Below are 8,749 nucleotides of genomic sequence, written 5' to 3'. Positions count from 1 at the left end.
TGGAATATAGATTCACGCTGGCTCTGCCTCTCATTTCTAATGACGTGTTGTGTTTGTTTCACTTCTGTAGTTAGGCTTTTCCCAGAGAGTTGTTCTCCACGGTGCTCAGGGCCCATCCAGACTGTGCCTCCTGAGACACAGTAGCCTGTTGTCTCGCCGGCGGGGCCGAGGGAGTGGTGTTATGGCAGGGCAAGGGGACATGTTATGTTAACCTGGGTGGTAAAAGCCTTTACATATCTGAGAAAATGCCCCTTCATACTCTCACTCTGACTCTCACCCTCCTCTTTCTCGTTAACCCCTTTCTGAAACGGCTGCTGGTATTATCCCATTGTCCCTTCCTAGCTGCAGTAGCAACAGTGATCAGTGCCACTAAAGTTTATCTCTAAGGCAGCGATTTCCAACTTGTGGGCTGTGCCTGTGATGATATTGCAAGTGGGTCCCCATATAATAATAATAATTGGCAAAACAATTGATAATATAACACTAGAAATCTGTTTCTTGTGTTCTGTTTTTTTTTCTTTAAAAGCTTGACAAATTAGTTTTGCTGCTAAATAGGAACTCAAGTGTATCGTTGCGAATGCTTTTGAGATTTTCAGGCGGGCCCTGGTCCAGAAACGGTTGGGAACCGCTGTATGTCAGGTATTTTGCTGCTACCTTAGGAAAATATCCCTCCTACCTCCCTCCATGCCTCCATCCTTCTTCACTTTAGGTGTGTTCTCCAGCCATTACGAACAGTGTGTCAGCAATCAGACTGAAAGGCCTTCTCAGTTCCCGCGCTAACTCTCTCTCCTCCATTGTGTCCATCGCCATGCTTTTCCAAGCTAAGCCTGGCACAGGCCTGGATTTCCGGAGCCCAAGCTCCGAGCCCAGGGAACTGGACTCGTCTGGGAAGAGGAGCTGCAGGAGGTGGAGCACCACTCTGAAGCAAAACAAACCCAAATATCAGGGGTTTATTTAAAATCTCCCAGTCTTATATTAACAGCAGTGCTACAGGCTGGAGATTAGTCACACATGGGTCATGGGTTGCTGAGCCTCACTTAATTTCCCCAGGAATCCATATTTTGTGTGTCTTGTAAGTTGCAAGTTAGCACCAGGGATTGGGTTCGTGCCTTGTCATTAGAAATATGTTATTGCACATTTTGTTCAGTTACAGTGACTAAGAAAACAGTAGCTGTCTGACAGGCACGGTCGACATTCTATCACACTGAAGATATTTGCACACGCAAAACAAAGACGTGAACATTCTGTATTTCACGTGTATGATCACCTGTCCTGGATGTGGTTCCTGATCCTCTGTAGGAGCTTTTAATGGCACCTTTTGAGCACACACTGTTCCAGATGTGTAGATATTGCTGTCTCCATGCTATGTTACACCCATGTTAGACACACATACATACAGGTTATTGTAACGTCAAGACCAGCCATATGATCTCACTGTAGTGATCTTTGACATTGATAGATTCATGCGTGTTTGATGTCGCCTTTTGGCTCGGACTACAGTTGAAATGCCCCCCACAAGGAAGGAAGTGCTCACCCACTGGTCGCCTGTTCCCTCTTCAGGAGCTTGGTGGGGGGAGGTGGTGGGCTTTGGGGGGTGGGGGGGATTTGAGTGCAATATTTACAGTGACCTTTTCCTCTCGCTGGCCAGGGGCCCATGGGAAAAAACTGGAGGAGACAAACAATGAACAATAGGGTTCGAGGATGAGCTATGGTACCAGCGCAGCGTGTGCCATTACGGGATGTGAGGATCACGGTGTGTAGGAGGTCAGAGTGAGGATCAAGGCCCCATCGCTGTCCCCCGCAGGAGCACACCACCTCCAACACCTGCCCAAAGAGACATGCTCCTCTATTAAAAGACATGCCATCTTGCTCGCTAGATGCCAATCCAGTCAGCGGAGGACAATGAGAGTATGATTCTGTGGTCTACGAAACCACAAGCTGGCCAGGGTGGATAACTGGGCATGAAACCAACATTGCGCACAGACAGCTGTGACCTGGCATCGTGTTTCTCCCAGAATCCTCTGTGATATCTCGCGTGCAAATGTTTCTTTATATCTGTCATGAGACTGAAAGAAAACCCCCTTGAGGGCTCCATTAGCTGCAAATAGAGGGTTCTGTTCTAGGTTAAATAGCTGGCATGCATGATATGTCAATGTTCGTTCTCCGTCATCGACGAGGGCTGCTGTACCCCTGGGACTGTGACCAAAGTCCTTAAGGCCTCAGTTGGTGTTTATATAGACAAATAGCCCCTGTGCCGCATGAGCATCTGCACTGATTAGTGGCCAACCGCCCAAATCACAGTTTGATCCCTCAATGATCAGATTAACCCTGTCTAATTGGAAAATACTGTTTCCCCAAGGACTGGGCCTTGCCTTATCACAGAAATTCTTTCTGCCCTGCACAATTTGGTGAGATAAATGTACTGGTATCAGTATTCTAGTGTGAGCCTGGGTGGTCTCTGTGGCAGCTCTAATGATGCTGCGCCTTTCCCAGAACAAGTGGAAATGCCTTGGTGATACACTGTGAAAAGAAAGGAAAAGGGCGATCTCCCACCGGGACTTGGCACTCTCACACTCTCCCTCTGACGTGAGGACATCTACAGTAACACTTCAGAGGGCCATATTCCCTAGTTGACTGTGCTGTATTTACTCTCAAGGCAATTCACATGACATTTACAAATTCACTGTACGTATTTAAAGAAACTTCTTATCCAGAGCAATTTACAAGTACTGTACAACCAAAGAATAGCTTTGATTCAGGCTACTAATGTACTATAATTAGTTCAAAGATGTTTTACAATATGAGACTGATTAGTCTCATGTTAGCAGATCAGAGCTGCCTGTTACCTGAATGCTGCTCAGTGGCTGCCCAATGCAGATCACCAACAGATCATCTACTGTACATTGATGATCTAGCAAGGATGGGTCATATGCAGAGGACAAATGTCTTCCACAGCAATAGATTCAACATTCAAGAGTTTTTTTGTCACTCACTCACTCACTCACTCACTCACTCACTCACTTACTTACTTACTTACTAACTCACTCATTATTATGTGCAGTGAAATGTTGGTGTGACATGCTCCTCAGACTGTGCTAACAATATGCTATATATATATATCATTAAACAAATAATATAAAAAATAACAGGTTATAATACAATAATATAATGATAATAATAATACTACAAACAAACAGGTAAAATAACTAGCAGCATATAAAGAGAACGTACATACTAGGGTGGGAGAATAATTTAGCAGCCTGTTTCTGCTCTGTTTTGAGTTATTTACGGGTTGAAGATATAGAATATGATGGTAGAAATAATTACGCAATCGTGACATAATATATACAGTATACAATATCCATAGTGCAAGATGCAGAGCACATAGTACAGTATGTGAAGGATTGAGCCATGATAAAGGGGAGGGGATCTGATTACAATCTGTCGAGAGTATAAAACTGGGGAGAAAGTTGGACATGAGCTTACTTTCACATACTGTCAGTCACTACTTTATCCTAAAATGTTCATTACAAAAAAAAAGAAAATGAATTAATCCCACAAGTTCACCAGCGTCTCTCAACAGATTATCCCAAAAAAATGAAGTGTTTTACTGAGGCATTCATTCAGACCATGTCAATCTGATCTGGAGATAAGTATTATATAATAGTATTGTTTGCTGTGCTGTGCTGTAGGTTACTAGGTCTGTGAGGAAGAAGGTAGCACAAGGGGATGTTTATCTTTTTTTATCACAAACATAATCTCCATGGGAAATAAAAGGTTGCCATGCCAAGGTCAACAAGGTGTTTTGTTTTGAGAGTTAACGGGATTGAATATTGCACATGGAAAGATACAATGAGTGAAGGTACGGAAAGATACAATGAAGGCATAATCCATTTGCTTTTCATTGACAAAATGTCAAGACACAGTATAGCTTTGTTTCTGAATCTTAAATAACATAGGCTACATCCTTTTAAACTATTATTTTTGCATGTAATAAAGCACAAAGTAACGTAAGACCTATACATAAATGTGTAGGAAAACATATTCAGAATATTTATCTAGCATTTACATTTTAACCACTTAAACCCCATATGGTTGACCGGAGTACCTCAGGGCAGACGCGTCGCTAGGTCTCTACTAGGTCGGGGGCTTAGCCCCGCAGGCAACGGGCACATGCACGCGCGCGCAGCGCGCGTGCATGTGCCCCTCCTCCCGCGCGCGCGCTTCGCGCGCGCGCGCGATTTTTTTCGCGGATTTCGCGGATTAGGGTGCTTTTTCCCCCGTTTTTTGTTACCTTATTTCGGTTTTAGGGTTAGGGGTAGGGTTAGGTTAGGGTGATAGATATATAATTAAAAAAAAAAAAAAAAACTTTTAATTTTTTTATTTTATTTTTTTTTTTATTGGTGGCTTTGGACAAAACATTGGTGGCTATAGCCACCGAAGCCCACCCCTAACGACGCCACTGCCTCAGGGCTCTTTACTAGTGTATTTTATGTTATTATGGGGAAAGCTTTCGCAGAAAATAGCAGATCGACAAGCTCACAACGTAAGCTTTGGGTCGGGTATTTTTCTGCGAAAGCTTTCCCCACAATACGGATGCTGGGATTTAAAGGGTTAATCAATAAAATGATATATGTCATAAAGCACAAAGTAATGTAAGACATAAATAAATGTGTAAAACATAAAACATATTCAGAGTATTTATCGTGCATTCAATTTTAAATTTAAAGCTTTAAATTTAGAGCTTTAAATTTGTTAAAATATGACAAAAATTTCAATCCTTAGATACAATTCATCTGAGTTGTTATGCTTATTTATACACATTGATTACACATCCATTACGATTTATTATTATTATTATTATTATTATTATTATTATTATTATTATTATTTATTGTTTATTTGGATCCCCATTACCTTAGCAGCAGCTACTCTTCCTGGGGTCCACACAGATAATAAATGACATTACATAACATACATTTTACATGACAGTATAATGGAACAGTTACAAACTTAAAATACAACCAAATGTAAAAATAAATAAATAAATCTCGATCATTGCATAAATATAACATCTTAATGATACCTCAAAAACCATACAGTGGTTTTGCTGCGTTCACACTGGCAGATACAAAAGATACAAAGATAAAGATACAAAGCTACACAGCATTTTTGTAGCTTTGTATCTTTGTAGCTGAAGTTGAAACCAGCTCAACTTTGTAGCTTTGTAGCTGTTGTAGATTTTGTAGCAGCTACAAATGCTGGATGTATCTCTGTATCTTTGTATGAAAAACTCCTCTCACGTTTAAAGAACACACCAAAGCTGTGTTTCACATGCCTTAAATGATACATTGTTTCTCTCCATTCTAAGAGACCTTGAACCATGAAAGAGCTCTTGTTCAAAAAGGAGTAGCTATTCTCTGTCTCCAGATAAAATGTTCACTAAATATCCTCTAAGTGAAACATTTAAGGATGACGCCTGCACAAAAAGGATTACATAAGCATTTATGTGTGCACCATTTGATTCCACATACTTTTCTATCAAATATTGTTATACCACATCTTTATGTTGTAACTTTTATAACAATACAGATATTATTTTATATGAGGTTGTTTGTTGCAAGTTCCAGGTCCTAAATTAGCCATTGATTGTGTTCTGGCCCACCATCTAATGCCTTTGAAAAAGTTTGGCCCGAGGCCCGAACTTACTTGCCGACCTCTGCCCTAGAGCTTCTCTTAGTATGTTTTTTACCATCATTTGATAGTCAATGAACTGTAGCCTCACCTCATTATTTAAAAGTGAATATCTCTGTTTGATTGCATACACCACACCCCCCAATTATTATTTTTTACATAGATGTAATTTCCTGTGTCCTGTTTCCATTATTATTATTATTATCATATACTGTATATTCATCTTCCACCAGGTTATCATGACAGGGAGGGGAGGGGACCAGTGTTGCCATGTCGGCTTATTATAAGTGACTTTGGGCTTATTTTTCTGTAGTTGCTTGTAAGTGTTTCTAACGTGTACTTGCTTATTTAGGCTTGTCTCCACATTTTTTGAATTATTTTTTAAACCAATATTTTCATAAATGTTTTTTTGCCCAGGCCCCAGGGAGCATGTATTATTAGAATGTTTCAAAGAATATTCCAAATATGCCACATGTTATTTCAAGAGTTTTTGAAAATATCAGCTCTACAAGCTCACTATGCGTTGCGATGCGACGCCTTGTGAGCTTGTAGATCGGCTATTGTCAAATAGCCGCTGCATAAAGTGCTCATGCTTCTTTTGGGCTTGTTTTCCTAGACCTGGTTGCTTATCTCTATCACAAAACCTGGCAACACTGGTTTTGACTACCGGAAGTTTACAGAGGAAGCAGGAAAAAAACAGCTCGCTGCATTTCAGCTGCAGTCGTTTCTAACAACTGTAAGTTATCATTTTTGGTAAGACATCTTTAAAACTAATTAGATAAAGAACGTCGGCGCGTTTCCCCAGAACCAGGTGAGACTAATGTCCTTTTAGCTTTACAATTTAACCGTCTTTTCAGGTCTCGTGAGGACATGCTAACACAGATTAGCCTATAGCTAGCGACAACAACGGTAGCTGTCAGAACTGTCAACACAGCAGCGTCTCCTCTGTCTCTGATTGATTGATTGATTGATTGATTGATTGATTGATTGAATACTTTATTAACAGTTTGCAAAATAAAAGCACAGAAAGTACAGTTCTATACAAGGTCTTCTAAAAGGATTAAAACCCAATAAATCACTATGGCTTGTTTCAATTGGGGTCCTGTGTATTAAATTAATCGAAACATTTAATGACAAGGCAGATATACAATACTGCGGTCTCCAGACTCTGTGTTGTTGTTTGGAGGCTTGTTGTCACTCGCTCCTTAGATATACAATTAACCTAGGCCATCATGTTTATAGATGCTATGCTATCTCAAGACAGCTCACAAGTTAATGTGCTAACTGCAGTGGTGGAAAAGGTATCAATACCATGTAGGAATACTCTGCTACAAGTGAATGTCTGGAATTAAAAATGTCCTTGAGTAAAAGTACAAAAGTATAGCGGTATCAAAATATACTTAAAGTACAACATTAAAACACTCATTATGCAGAATGTCCTGGTTCACAAGATATCATATGTCTAAAATGCATAAAGAATCTTTTGAAATGAGTAGATCTACATGTGAACTTGTAGATCGGCTATTTTCAAATACCCAAAGGCTGAAGTGGTTAACTTATGTTTTGTAATAATAACCTAAATCCTTGTAGTGGAGTAAAAGTACAATATTTGCCTCTGATGCAGTGGAGTAGAAGTAAAACTATTGAAAATTGGAAATACTCCAGTAAAGTGAAAATACCAAAATTTTACTTAAGTACATCCACTAAGTTACTTTACACCACTGATGAGCTGTCATTACTATAACGTTCCTATGTGTGCGTCCTTGTTCAGGTTGGAGTGTGTTCTGGGCAAAGGTTAGTAGTTTAGAAGGCTTACTGACACAGGATATTCATTTTTATTTTTATTAGGTGCAGTTATTGCGTGATTATATCCTACCAAGGATTGTTGTAGTTGATGTAATACAGTCACAGGCTGCAGCAAAACCAATGCAGCACAAACAAACCCAGTTTCAGTGCAGAACGATATTTGTCTATCTATCCTATATCTCAAATTGACAGCCAACAAACCTTTACCAATGATGTAAATATTTATTGTTTCTAATAGTATCAGTTGTTGTGTTGTTCATAAGTAGGCTATGCAATGTATCATTGATTTAATTCAAGTTGAAGTTGTAAATTTGATTGTTGGGTGTACTCCACATTTTCAAATGTTGTATTTAAAAAACAGAATGGTGTGCATTTTGCCATTATAAAGAGGTGTTGGGTTGCTATATTTTATGTTTAAGTAAGTAGGTCGGAGGAATAAAAGAACGCTCGCCCCCTAAACATAACCTTATTCCTAAACATAACCTCAGTAAAACCATGCCTAAAGCTAACCTTATTCCTAAACGTAACCTCAGTAAAACTATGCCTAACCCTAAACTTATTCCTAACCTTAACCTCTGTTAAACCAGGGGGGGTGGGGGCAAGCAGGTCCTCGAAAAAATGGGGGCGAGTGTACTTTGAGGGCAAGCGTCCCGGTTACCGGTCGGAGTACACAATTCATGCTGTGTGTGTTTGCACGCCTGTTAATAATATGGGTGCATAAACCCTTACCCTGCATGAGAATGAAACACAGACAGTGCATGTGAAAGAGATGAACAGAGCACTGTTTCAGCTGTGGTCTTATAGCAAGTGCAGATACAGCTATTTCCCAGTAGATCTAAAGCTTAAAATACTAGGTATTTAATAGAAGTAAAACCCTTGCCTGTTATCACACAGTGGTGGACTAGTGTTAGTCACTGTCAACAAGTCTAATATTACCACTAACACTTCTCTGTGTTGGGCTTCTTAAGTGTAATGTTTTTGAACAGAACACAGACTAAGCCCTAGCACTCCAGCTCCTGTGTGTCTTTGTCAAATATTGTTGTAGCAAGCTTTCTTTAATTAGGCCTTTTTAGGGAAAACATCACCTTACCATGTGTGTTTGTTTAACTGATTGATTATATGCGAGTGAGCGAGAGGAATTGATTGACAAGTAGGCGGGTACAGTGTCCGCCGGATCAAGCTGTCATTGAGCCATCATTCGGACCAATGACGAGTCCCCTGTGTGAGGTTCTCTCGAGTCCTATACCTC

The 8,749-nt window shown here is 40.1% G+C and overlaps 1 protein-coding gene across 5 annotated transcripts in view; it reads left to right on the top strand.

Annotated features, from left to right (window-relative positions):
* The window catches only part of exoc2 (exocyst complex component 2), a 61,292-nt gene that overhangs the window by 210 nt on the left and 52,333 nt on the right, over positions 1–8,749 (top strand). For 2 of the 5 annotated variants that reach the window (XM_084065654.1, XM_084065649.1), the window contains exon 1: positions 6,361–6,505. The exons of 1 other annotated variant lie outside the window; for it this stretch is intronic. The gene's annotated coding sequence lies outside the window, so the exon portion shown is untranslated. Of the gene's footprint in view, positions 1–6,347; positions 6,506–8,749 lie in introns of those variants that run through there. 2 more of the 5 variants (XM_084065650.1, XM_084065651.1) reach the window with 2 other exon arrangements.

Source organism: Gymnoscopelus microlampas (genome assembly GCF_963454915.1).
Source record: "Gymnoscopelus microlampas genome assembly, chromosome: 9".
Taxonomy (NCBI): Eukaryota; Metazoa; Chordata; class Actinopteri; order Myctophiformes; family Myctophidae; genus Gymnoscopelus; species Gymnoscopelus microlampas.
Note: the sequence above shows the minus strand (reverse complement) of the source record. Positions and strands in the feature narration are given on the sequence as shown.